The sequence below is a fragment of the Panulirus ornatus genome, chromosome 36 (assembly GCF_036320965.1).
Source record: "Panulirus ornatus isolate Po-2019 chromosome 36, ASM3632096v1, whole genome shotgun sequence".
Lineage (NCBI taxonomy): Eukaryota > Metazoa > Arthropoda > Malacostraca > Decapoda > Palinuridae > Panulirus > Panulirus ornatus.
Genome location: NC_092259.1, coordinates 2,906,730 through 2,919,076, shown reverse-complemented (window position 1 = coordinate 2,919,076; position 12,347 = coordinate 2,906,730). Strand labels below are relative to the sequence as shown.

General features: G+C 42.3%; 1 protein-coding gene across 4 annotated transcripts in view; it reads left to right on the top strand.

Moving 5' to 3' along the window:
- Positions 1-5,899: 5,899 nt before the first annotated feature.
- The window catches only part of LOC139760256 (solute carrier family 23 member 1-like), a 268,117-nt gene continuing 261,669 nt past the window's right edge, over positions 5,900-12,347 (top strand). For 2 of the 4 annotated variants that reach the window (XM_071683190.1, XM_071683188.1), the window contains exon 1: positions 5,900-6,042. The gene's annotated coding sequence lies outside the window, so the exon portion shown is untranslated. Of the gene's footprint in view, positions 6,043-7,102; positions 7,178-12,347 lie in introns of all 4 variants that reach the window. The other 2 variants (XM_071683189.1, XM_071683191.1) reach the window with 2 other exon arrangements.

Below are 12,347 nucleotides of genomic sequence, written 5' to 3'. Positions count from 1 at the left end.
GTAAGAGCAGCGCTTCTTATGGAAAGCGTCCGGTTTTCTATGATTACAGCGGCAGCTTTTGATGTGCTACCGCCGACATCGAGTGTAGGTGTCAGGGATTATTACAACAGTTACAAATGTGTAGGATAAGTCACCAAACACATTCTTCTGAGGATTATTAGGATAGGTGAAGACACAGGCTGTCACCCAGTCAATGGCGATACCATTTAGATAACCTTGTTGACAGTAAACCATACCGCTGAGGCCTCCACCAGACCAGTATGTTGAGAGAGAGAGGAAGTAAATATTGGTAACCAACTGGCTAATGGAAGCGTTTGTGTTAGAATCTGTTCTACCACCAGTGGGCGGAGGCCAGTACATTGGGGAAACGGGAAAGCGTCCTGGGGATATGTGAGGCCAGTACAACGGGGAACGGGAAAGCGTGCTGGGGATATGTAAACCTGAGCACGACGGTTTGATGGCCTAACATCCTGACTTCTACTTCAGTCAGGTGAAAGGCCAGGCTGTCACGCCTACCCAACTGTCGCATCGTCGTGTTTAAGTCATACCGTCATTTTCAGGGGTCTCTTACGGTCGTGTCAGGGGTTTTTCTGTCGTGTTCCGGGGTCTCTTACGTATGTTTTCTGGGGTCTCTTACGGTCGTATTCAGGGGGTCTATTATGGTCGTGTTCAGGGGCCTTACGGTCGTGTTCCGGGGTCTCTTACGGTCGTATTTAGGGGTCTCTTACGGTTGTACAAATTCAGGGGTCTCTTACGGTCATGTTCATGGGTCTCTTAGAGTCGTGTTCAAAAGTTGTGATGGTCGTGCTAACCTAATCTTTCCGTAGCCCCTGAGAACCACCGTCATTTCGTCACACACCTCACCTTCGGCATACTAGCCAACTCATCACCGCCAGCACTTGAGCGCGACTTCCCGGAATACCCTGAACTCCTGTTGCCAGTGGTCGGTGAATCGCTCATCCCAGCTCGGCTCAGCAGCCGCTTAACCCTATCCTTAACCCTAACCCATATCCTTGAAGCTTCTCGTTCTGATAACCTCCACAAAGTTTCACTGACGCCTCCTTTCTGTCGCCCCAACTTGTCCACATATGTCACCAATATCAGTATAAAAGAAAAGAAATAACCCCTTCATCCTCAACCCCACTCTCTTAAGTATACCTGTGTATGCGCCCGTCCATAAACTGTGTATTCTCGATCACAATTCATCTTTCAGCACACAATTCGTCGAGCTTGTATAAATTCTCAGTGTACAGCAGGTATCCAATGCCCCGTCGTTACACATATCGCTCATTCTTACATTCAGATCCTTTGCATCAAAGTACCAGATCCTTCGTATAGCTCCTCCCAGAATGTCTTCCTTTTAGTTATTCCTCTCACTGTCCAGTGAGTCAGCAGCACTTGTTCTTCTCGTAGTCTACTTTCACTCTAACCCTCATTTAAGCCTGAACTTCCTGCGTTGCTGGTTTTAATGCACTCCCCCACACCTCATTCCTCATCAGAAGTGACATCCAGTAATAGTAATGTGTCTGTGACAATAAATGATATTATTAATGTAATAAGACAAAATATAATTTACTTTTTTAGTCTCGTATGAAATATATCAAAATTATAAACATTTTTAGTACTTTTATTATTATTATTGTTATTATTATTATTATTATTATTATTGAGTGCTACTTCTGTAGAGGGATGATGAGGGTAACAAGAGCCCGTGAGTTAGTTTCCCAGCATAACTGTAGGTGTAGTATGGTAACGTCTGCCTGTTCTCGGTTCCCGTAGTGGAGGAGAACTCGTCTCGCTAAAACGAGCTCTTGGACACGCAGTAAAGCCGTACGCGGAAACTTCGTTACAAGGACGCCGTTGATCATTCGCAGTGGCGTAAAACCACCACAGACATGTTGTTGTGTATGACATTGTTTATTTATTAATAACCCCAGGACTTCTGTATGACATTGTTTATTTATTAATAACCCCAGGACTTCTTTCCAGTCTGGGAATCTTGGTGGTACACAAGACGTCCCTCCGGAACCATGCCATGGATCCCAAGGGTGCCATGTTTCATGCAGCAGGGACACGTAGATTGTTAGAATAAGTTCCTTGACATGACTATACTCGTGATGACACAGCCGACTTGTGTGGAAGACGGAATACACTAGGATGTCAGGGACAGCATCCCCGCTAAGTGCTAAATGATGCAACGTTACCTTTGTCGCTCTTGGCTGTAAAGAATCTTGTTCTTCATCTGCTCCTGCCAATATTAAACAATGTAGGAAACGCCTGTGTGTAGGTGTACATGTACGCCACTGATCATGTCGATTCTACCCTGGGGTGCAGTGGCATGGCGTTTAAATGACACCAGGAAAATTATATATATATTATATATATATATATATATATATATATATATATATATATATATATATATATATATATATATATATAGCCTACCGGTACCATTCCTGCCTGTGGCACAGGGGTCCGGGTTCGATCCTGGCTGTTGGAGGTTTGTATGTTCTATGAAGGTGCGCGTTCCTATGCACTTTGTTCGTGTATATATATATATATATATATATATATATATATATATATATATATATATATATATATATATATATATATATATATATATATATATATCCCTGGGGATAAAGGAGAAAGAATACCTCCTACGCATTCCTCACGTGTCGCAGAAGGCGACTAAAGGGGACGGGAGCGGGGGCTAGAAACCCTCCTCTCCTTGTATTTTAAATTTCTAAAACGGGAAACAGGAGTCACGCGGGGAGTGTTCATCCTCCTGGAAGGCTCAGATTGGGGTGTCTAAATGTGTGTGGATGTAACCAAGGTGAGAAAAAAGGAGAGGTAGTTAGTATGTTTGAGGAAAGGAACCTGAATGTTCTGGCTCTTAGTGAAACGAAGCTCAAGGGTAAAGGGGAAGAGTGATTTGGGAATGTCTTAGGAGTAAAGTCAGGGATTGGTGAGAGGACAATAGCAAGGGAAGGAGTAGCACTACTACTGAAACAGGAGTGGTGGAATTGTGTGATAGAATGTAAGAAAGTAAACCCTAGATTGATATGGGTAAAACTGAAAGTGGATGGAGGGAGAGGGGTGATTATTGGTGCATATGCACCTGGGCATGAGAAGAAAGATCAAGAGAAGCACGTGTTTTGGGAGCAGCTGAGTGAGCGTGTTAGTTTTGATGCATGAGACCGGGTTATAGTGATGGGTGATTTGAATGCAAAGGTGAGTAATGTGGCAGTAGATTTGTATATTTGTGCGCTGAAAAAGGACTGGTGATTGGGAATACCTGGTTTAAAAAGAGAGATATACATAGAGATATACATAAGTATACGTATGTAAGTAGGAGAGATGGCCAGAGAGCGTTATTGGATTACGTGTTAATTGATAGGCGCGCGAAAGAGAGACTTTTGGATGTTGACGTACTGAGAGGTGCGACTGGAGGGATGTCTGATCATTATCTTGTGGAGGCAAAGGTGAAGATTTGTAGAGGTTTTCAGAAAAGAAGAGAGAATGTTGGAGTGAAGAGAGTGGTGAGAGTAAGTGAGCTTGGGAGGGAGACTTGTGTGAGGAAGTACTAGGAGAGACTGAGTACAGAATGGAAAAGGGTGAGAACAAAGGACGTAAGGGGAGTGGGAGAGGAATGGGATGTATTTAGGGAAGCAGTGATGGCTTGCGCAAAAGATGCTTGTGGCATGAGAAGCGTGGAAGGTGGGCAGATTAGAAAGGGTAATGAGTGATGGGATGAAGAAGTAAGATCATTAGTGAAAGAAAAGTAGGAGGCATTTGGACGATTTTTGCAGGGAAATAATACAAATGACTGGGAGATGTATAGAAGAAAGAGACAGGAGATCAAGAGAAAGGTGCTAGAGGTGAAAAAGAGGACAAATGAGAGTTGGGAGGAGAGAGTATCATTAAATTTTAGGGAGAATGAAAAGATGTTTTGAAAGGAGGTAAATAAAGTGCGTAAGACAAGGGAACAAATGGAAACATCAGTGAAGGGGGCTAATGGGGAGGTGATAACAAGTAGTGGTGATGTGAGAAGGAGATGGAGTGAGAATTTTGAAGGTTTGTTTAATGTGTTTGATGATAGAGTGGCAGATATAGGGTGTTTTGGTTGAGGTGGTGTGCAAAGTGAGAGGGTTAGGGAGAATGATTTGGTAAACAGAGAGGAGGTATTAAAAGCTTTGCGGAAGATGAAAGCTGGCAAGGCAGCGGGTTTGGATAGTATTGCAGTGGAATTTATTAAAAAAGGGGGTGACTGTGTAGTTGACTGGTTGGTAAGGTTATTTAATGTATGTATGACTCATGGTGAGGTACCTGAGGATTGGCGGAATGCTTGCATAGTGCCATTGTACGAAGACAAAGGGGATAAGAGGTATAAGTTTGTGGAGTACTCCTGGGAAATTATTTGGGAGGGTATTGATTGAGAGGTTGAAGGCATGTACAGACATCAGATTGGGGAAGAGCAGTGTGGCTTCAGAAGTAGTAAAGGATGTGTGGATCACTTGTTTGCTTTGAAGAATGTATATGAGAAATACTTAGAAAAGGCGCTGGTGCCTGATTCGGGTGAGAAACTGCAGAAGCTGGTGACTTAGTTTGGTGAAGTGTGTGAAAGAAGAAAGCTGAGAGTGAATGTGAATAAGAGCAAGGTTATTAGGTACAGTAGGGTTAAGGGACAAGTCAGTTGGGAGGTAAGTTTGAATGGAGAAAAACTGGAGGAAATGAAGTGTTTTAGATATGAGGGAGTGGATTTGTTAGCGGATGGAACCATGGAAGCCGAAGTGAGTCATAGGGTGGGGGAGGGGGCGAAAGTTCTGGGAGCGTTGAAAAATGTGTGGAAGGTGAGAACATTATCTCGGAAAGCAAAAATGGTTATGTTTGAAGGAATAGTGTTTCCAGCATTGTTATATGGTTGCGAAGCGTGGGCTATAGATAGAGTTGTGCGGAGGAGGGTGGATGTGCTGGAAATGAGATGTTTGAGGACAATATGTGGTGTGAGGTGGTTTGACCGAGTAAGTAATGAAAGGTTAAGAGAGATGTGTGGTAATAAAAAAAGCATGGTTGAGGGAGCGGAAGAGGGTGTTTTGAAATGGTTTGGTCACATGGCGAGAATGAGTGAGGAAAGATTGACAAACACGATATATGTGTCAGAGGTGGAGGGGACGAGGAGAATTGTTAGAGCAAATTGGAGGTGGAAAGATGAAGTGAAAAAGATTTTCAGTGATCGGGGCCGGAACATGCAGGAGGGTGAAATTCGTGCAAGGAATAGAGTGAACTGGAACGATGTGGTATACCGGGATGGACGTGCTGTCAATGGATTGAACCAGGGCATGTGAAGCGTCTGGTGTAAACCATGGAATGTTTTGTGGGGCCTGGATTTGGAAAGGGAGCTGTGGTTTCGGTTCATTATACATGACAGCTAGAGACTGAGTGTGAACGAATGTGGCCTTTGTTGTCTTTTCCTAGTGCTACCTCGTGCACATGCGGGGGGGGGGGGGGGGGGGGGGGTTGTCATTTCATTTGTGGCGGGGTGGCTATGGGAATGAATAAGGGCAGACAGTATGAATTATGTACATGTGTATATATGTATATGTCTGTGTGTGTATATATATATGTATACGTTGAGATTTATACGTATGTATATGTGTGTGTGTGGACGTGTATGTATATACATGTGTATATGGGGTGGGTTGGGCCATTCTTTCGTCTGTTTCCTTGCGCTACCTCGCTAACGCGGGAGACAGCGACAAAGTATGATAAATGAAATATATATATATATATATATATATATATATATATATATATATATATATATATATATATATATATATATATATATGATGCGTTGGTCGAGGAGTGGAGAACACCAGGTAGGTACGGCAGGGGACCTTGGCTTCCTCAGTCTTGATTAGGTTGTAGTTGTGAGTGGATGTATGACGCTTCTCTCCTTGGGATCGAAACGCTCGAGCTTTGGCCATAGAACTTCGTGATACGTCAAGGTAGTGAACTCACACATGCGTTAAGGTATGTTTAAAGTATTTTCGGTAAGACGAGATGTATTCCGATTGAAGGCGGACACACGTAACTGGAAAATGGTAAAGTTGAATCTCTGTGACAAAAGTACGTCATAAAGAATTTGGAAAGTACATTTGTATGAATGTATTCGTAGATGAAAATGAATAAAGGTAAGACGTTACATATTACTTTTAGACCAGCGTTCTCGAGGGATGAGAAATAAAGAACGTATCTTAAGGTCGCTGCGCCGTCCAAAACGAACGGGAAGTTATGCAACACGTATGGGAAGATCTTTTTCGTCCCTTCCAAACTTTGATACGTGGCGACCGGTTGATTTTATCGGAGTTTTTTACGTCACCTGATTCTCTTCAGAATGAATTTTGGCGTAACAGTGCGCGTAGGTTATAGGCCCACAATACACCCAAGTGAGCGGTTGTGTTATGATTGATATGAAACCTCGCCTTATATGGGACGCCGGATGTGATCATCGTCGCACCAACTACTTTAAAGTAAAATTTTGAAAGTTGATGAAACGAAGTAAATGCCACTCAACAGGACGTTCACAAAGGAGAATTCAGTCCCATATTATAGCAAATATCAGTTATAAAATGGGATATAGTATCGTGAGAATCCTATAACTGAGACTCGTATTTGTTCACACCACCTGTGACAATACAAAGGACATTTCAGTAGAATTTCTTGCGTCAGTTACAGTTTGCCAGACTAGCGAAGCATGGATGCGGGTGTTGCCCTGATGGGGAAAGTGCAGGTTGTTCAAAAATCCAAATCATTGATAACACAGTCCGAGGATAAGTAGTTACGATATGTTTCCGTCGTCACATGTTAAATTAGTGTGTGTTCAGTCGCCTCTTTTCTGTAAAGGATATTACGCACAGCGCCTCCAATGTCGCCACGACATAAATAGTTTCAAATTGTCGGAAGTGCTGTATATTGAATGAATTGTCGCGTATGACTTCTTTTTTTCTTTTTATCAATGTTTAAATAGACTCCATTCTTCGAAGTTTTCAATTGTATCAGTACATTTAGAAATGATTTTCTTTTTTTTTAGAATCGTGTGCAGTTAGTGGGTGACAAATGCATCTGCAGTGACTTCAAACAGCTACAAAATCCGGGTCCTCTAACTGTGAGTTAGTGTGCGATGATATACCAAAAAGTTTTGAGCTTCCAGTGTATTCAGCATTGCAGCGTGAACACCTATAATCACCTTTGCAGCTTGGACACCTATAATCACCTTTGCAGCTTGGACACCTATAATCACTATTGCAGCTTGGACACCTATGATCACTATTGCAGCTTGGACACCTATAATCACTATTGCAGCTTGGACACCTATGATCACAATTGCAGCTTGGACACCTATGATCACCATTGCAGCTTGCTTACTTATAATCATACACATATCCTTGGTGTGAGAGCCAGGACACCTTCTCGATAAAGAACGAGTCGATCGAGAAGCTGTTTGTGAAAATAAACCTTGAATTCGAGGATAACACTTGCTCAGAGATTTTAGTTCGCTTTTTCTTAGTCATGTACGTATTTGACTGGGGTAAATTTTAGCTGGGATCGACAAGTGAATCATGTCGTTATTTGACCTTCCCGCCTGACAAGGTCGTGCGTCGATGTCATTTAAATATATATATATATATATATATATATATATATATATATATATATATATATATATATATATATAAATTATTATACCTAATCGCCATCTCCGGCGTTAGCGAAGTAGTGAAAGGAAACAGACGAAAGAATGGCCACACCCACCCACATGGAAAGCTTTGTGAGACCTTTATGTGGTAAGGAAGCTGTGGTTTCGGTGCATTACACATGACAGCTAAAGACTGAGTGTGACGAATGTGGCCTTTTGTCTTTTCCTATCGCTACCTCGCGAGGGTGGAAGGGAGGGGTGCCATTTCAGGTGTGGCGGGGTGGCGACGGGAATCATGAAGGCAGCAAGTATGAATATGTGCATGTATATATATGTATATGTATGTATACCATGAAATGTATAGGTATGTATATGTGCGTGTGTGGGCGTTCATGTATATACATGTGTATGTGAGTGGGTTGGGCCATTCTTTCGTCTGCTTCCTTTCGCTACCTCGCTAACGCGGGAGACCGACTAAGAATGATATATATATATATATATATATATATATATATATATATATATATATATATATATATATATATATATATATATATATATTCAGTGAAGGGCGCAAATGGGGAGGTGATAACAAGTAGCGGTGATGTGAGAAGGAGATGGAATGAGTATTTTGAAGGTTTGTTGAATGTGTCTGATGACAGAGTGGCAGATATAGGGTGTTTTGGTCGAGGTGGTGTGCAAAGTGAGAGGGTTAGGGAAAATGATTTGGTAAACAGAGAAGAGGTAGTAAAAGCTTTGCGGAAGATGAAAGCCGGCAAGGCAGCAGGTTTGGATGGTATTGCAGTGGAATTTATTAAAAAAGGGGGTGACTGTATTGTTGACTGGTTGGTAAGGTTATTTAATGTATGTATGACTCATGGTGAGGTGCCTGAGGATTGGCGGAATGCGTGCATAGTGCCATTGTACAAAGGCAAAGGGGATAAGAGTGAGTGCTCAAATTACAGAGGTATAAGTTTGTTGAGTATTCCTGGTAAATTATATGGGAGGGTATTGATCGAGAGGGTGAAGGCATGTACAGAGCATCAGATTGGGGAAGAGCAGTGTGGTTTCAGAAGTGGTAGAGGATGTGTGGATCAGGTGTTTGCTTTGAAGAATGTATGTGAGAAATACTTAGAAAAGCAAATGGATTTGTATGTAGCATTTATGGATCTGGAGAAGGCATATGATAGAGTTGATAAAGATGCTCTGTGGAAGGTATTAAGAATATATGGTGTGGGAGGCAAGTTGTTAGAAGCAGTGAAAAGTTTTTATCGAGGATGTAAGGCATGTGTACGTGTAGGAAGAGAGGAAAGTGATTGGTTCTCAGTGAATGTAGGTTTGCGGCAGGGGTGTGTGATGTCTCCATGGTTGTTTAATTTGTTTATGGATGGGGTTGTAAGGGAGGTAAATGCAAGAGTCCTGGAAAGAGGGGCAAGTATGAAGTCTGTTGGGGATGAGAGAGCTTGGGAAGTGAGTCAGTTGTTGTTCGCTGATGATACAGCGCTGGTGGCTGATTCATGTGAGAAACTGCAGAAGCTGGTGACTGAGTTTGGTAAAGTGTGTGGAAGAAGAAAGTTGAGAGTAAATGTGAATAAGAGCAAGGTTATTAGGTACAGTAGGGGTGAGGGTCAAGTCAATTGGGAGGTGAGTTTGAATGGAGAAAAACTGGAGGAAGTGAAGTGTTTTAGATATCTGGGAGTGGATCTGTCAGCGGATGGAACCATGGAAGCGGAAGTGGATCATAGGGTGGGGGAGGGGGCGAAAATTTTGGGAGCCTTGAAAAATGTGTGGAAGTCGAGAACATTATCTCGGAAAGCGAAAATGGGTATGTTTGAGGGAATAGTGGTTCCAACAATGTTGTATGGTTGCGAGGCGTGGGCTATGGATAGAGATGTGCGCAGGAGGATGGATGTGCTGGAAATGAGATGTTTGAGGACAATGTGTGGTGTGAGGTGGTTTGATCGAGTAAGTAACGTAAGGGTAAGAGAGATGTGTGGAAATAAAAAGAGCGTGGTTGAGAGAGCAGAAGAGGGTGTTTTGAAATGGTTTGGGCACATGGAGAGAATGAGTGAGGAGAGATTGACCAAGAGGATATATGTGTCGGAGGTGGAGGGAACGAGGAGAAGAGGGAGACCAAATTGGAGGTGGAAAGATGGAGTGAAAAAGATTTTGTGTGATCGGGGCCTGAACATGCAGGAGGGTGAAAGGAGGGCAAGGAATAGAGTGAATTGGAGTCATGTGGTATACAGGGGTTGACGTGCTGTCAGTGGATTGAATCAAGGCATGTGAAGCGTCTGGGGTAAACCATGGAAAGCTGTGTAGGTATGTATATTTGCGTGTGTGGACGTGTGTATGTACATGTGTATGGGGGGGGGGGGGTTGGGCCATTTCTTTCGTCTGTTTCCTTGCGCTACCTCGCAAACGCGGGAGACAGCGACAAAGTATAAAAAAAAAAAAAAAAAAAAAAAAAATATATATATATATATATATATATATATATACTATATATATACATATACACACCACACACACACACACACACACACACACATTTTCAGTATTCCCTGGTGTCGTAGAAGGCGATAAAAAGGAAGGGAGCGGAGGGCTGGAAATCCCCCCCTCTCGCTCCATGTGCCCAAACCATTTCAAAACACCCTCTTCTGCTCTCTCAACCACGCTCTTTTTATTTCCACACATCTCTCTTACCCTTACGTTACTTACTCGATCAAACCACCTCACACCACACATTGTCCTCAAACATCTCATTTCCAGCACATCCATCCTCCTGCGCACATCTCTATCCATAGCCCACGCCTCGCAACCATACAACATTGTTGGAACCACTATTCCCTCAAACATACCCATTTTTGCTTTCCGAGATAATGTTCTCGACTTCCACACATTTTTCAAGGCTCCCAAAATTTTCGCCCCCTCCCCCACCCTATGATCCACTTCCGCTTCCATGGTTCCATCCGCTGACAGATCCACTCCCAGATATCTAAAACACTTTACTTCCTCCAGTTTTTCTCCATTCAAACTTACCTCCCAATTGACTTGACCCTCACCCCTACTGTACCTAATAACCTTGCTCTTATTCACATTTACTCTCAACTTTCTTCTTCCACACACTTTACCAAACTCAGTCACCAGCTTCTGCAGTTTCTCACATGAATCAGCCACCAGCGCTGTATCATCAGCGAACAACAACTGACTCACTTCCCAAGCTCTCTCATCCCCAACAGACTTCATACTTGCCCCTCTTTCCAGGACTCTTGCATTTACCTCCCTTACAACCCCATCCATAAACAAATTAAACAACCATGGAGACATCACACACCCCTGCCGCAAACCTACATTCACTGAGAACCAATCACTTTCCTCTCTTCCTACACGTACACATGCCTTACATCCTCGATAAAAACTTTTCACTGCTTCTAACAACTTGCCTCCCACACCATATATTCTTAATACCTTCCACAGAGCATCCCTATCAACTCTATCATATGCCTTCTCCAGATCCATAAATGCTACATACAAATCCATTTGCTTTTCTAAGTATTTCTCACATACATTCTTCAAAGCAAACACCTGATCCACACATCCTCTATATATATATATATATATATTCACACACACACCACTCCGTATTCCCTGCGTGTCGTAGAAGGCGACTAAAAAGGAAGGGAGCGGAGGGCTGGAAATCCCCCCCTCTCGTTTTTTTTTTTTTTTAATTTTCCAAAAGAAGGAACAGAGAAGGGGGCCAGGTGAGGATATTCCCTCAAAGGCCCAGTCCTCTGTTCTTAACGCTACCTCGCTATCGCGGGAAATGGCGAATAGTATGAAAATATATATATATATATATATATATATATATATATATATATTATATATATATATATATATATATATATATATATATATTATCCCTGGGGATAGGGGAGAAAGAATACTTCCCACGTATTCCCTGCGTGTCGTAGAAGGCGACTAAAAGGGAAGAGAGCGGGGGGCTGGAAATCCTCCCCTCTCAATTTTTTTTTAATTTTCCAAAGGAAGGAACAGAGAGGGGGGCCAGGTGAGGATATTCCCTCAGTGGCCCAGTTCTCTGTTCTTAGCGCTACCTCGCTAACGCGGGAAATGGCGAATAGTTTGAAAAAAAAAAAAAAAGATATATACATATATATATATATATATATATATATATATATATATATATATATATATATGTGTGTGCAAAAAGTAGCAAAATGAAACACGATAGGTTCCCAAGTGCACATTGGTGTAATGGTCACGTCGTCAGCGGAGATACAAGAATGAGAAGTGCGATTTCTCCGTGATAATTATCATCACGTTCGCGTGTTATCAGCATATCTGTATCTGTCTGTCTTTGTCTATGTATCTATCTATATATATGTGTGTGTGTGTATGAATCTTTTATGACATATGTGAGGGATGGGATTGTGAGAAAAACAGAAACGCCGAGTTTTTAAGTTTTAATTCTTCTCACGTTTCGACTCGTGTAGGTAAGAGTGTACAATATATACCTGCAAGGGAGGGAGTCCCCACCTTGCCGGACGGCGTATCATGTTCCGTTGCCCCAGCCATTATCGTTGCCATACAGTATGTTACTGCCATTTTTTTC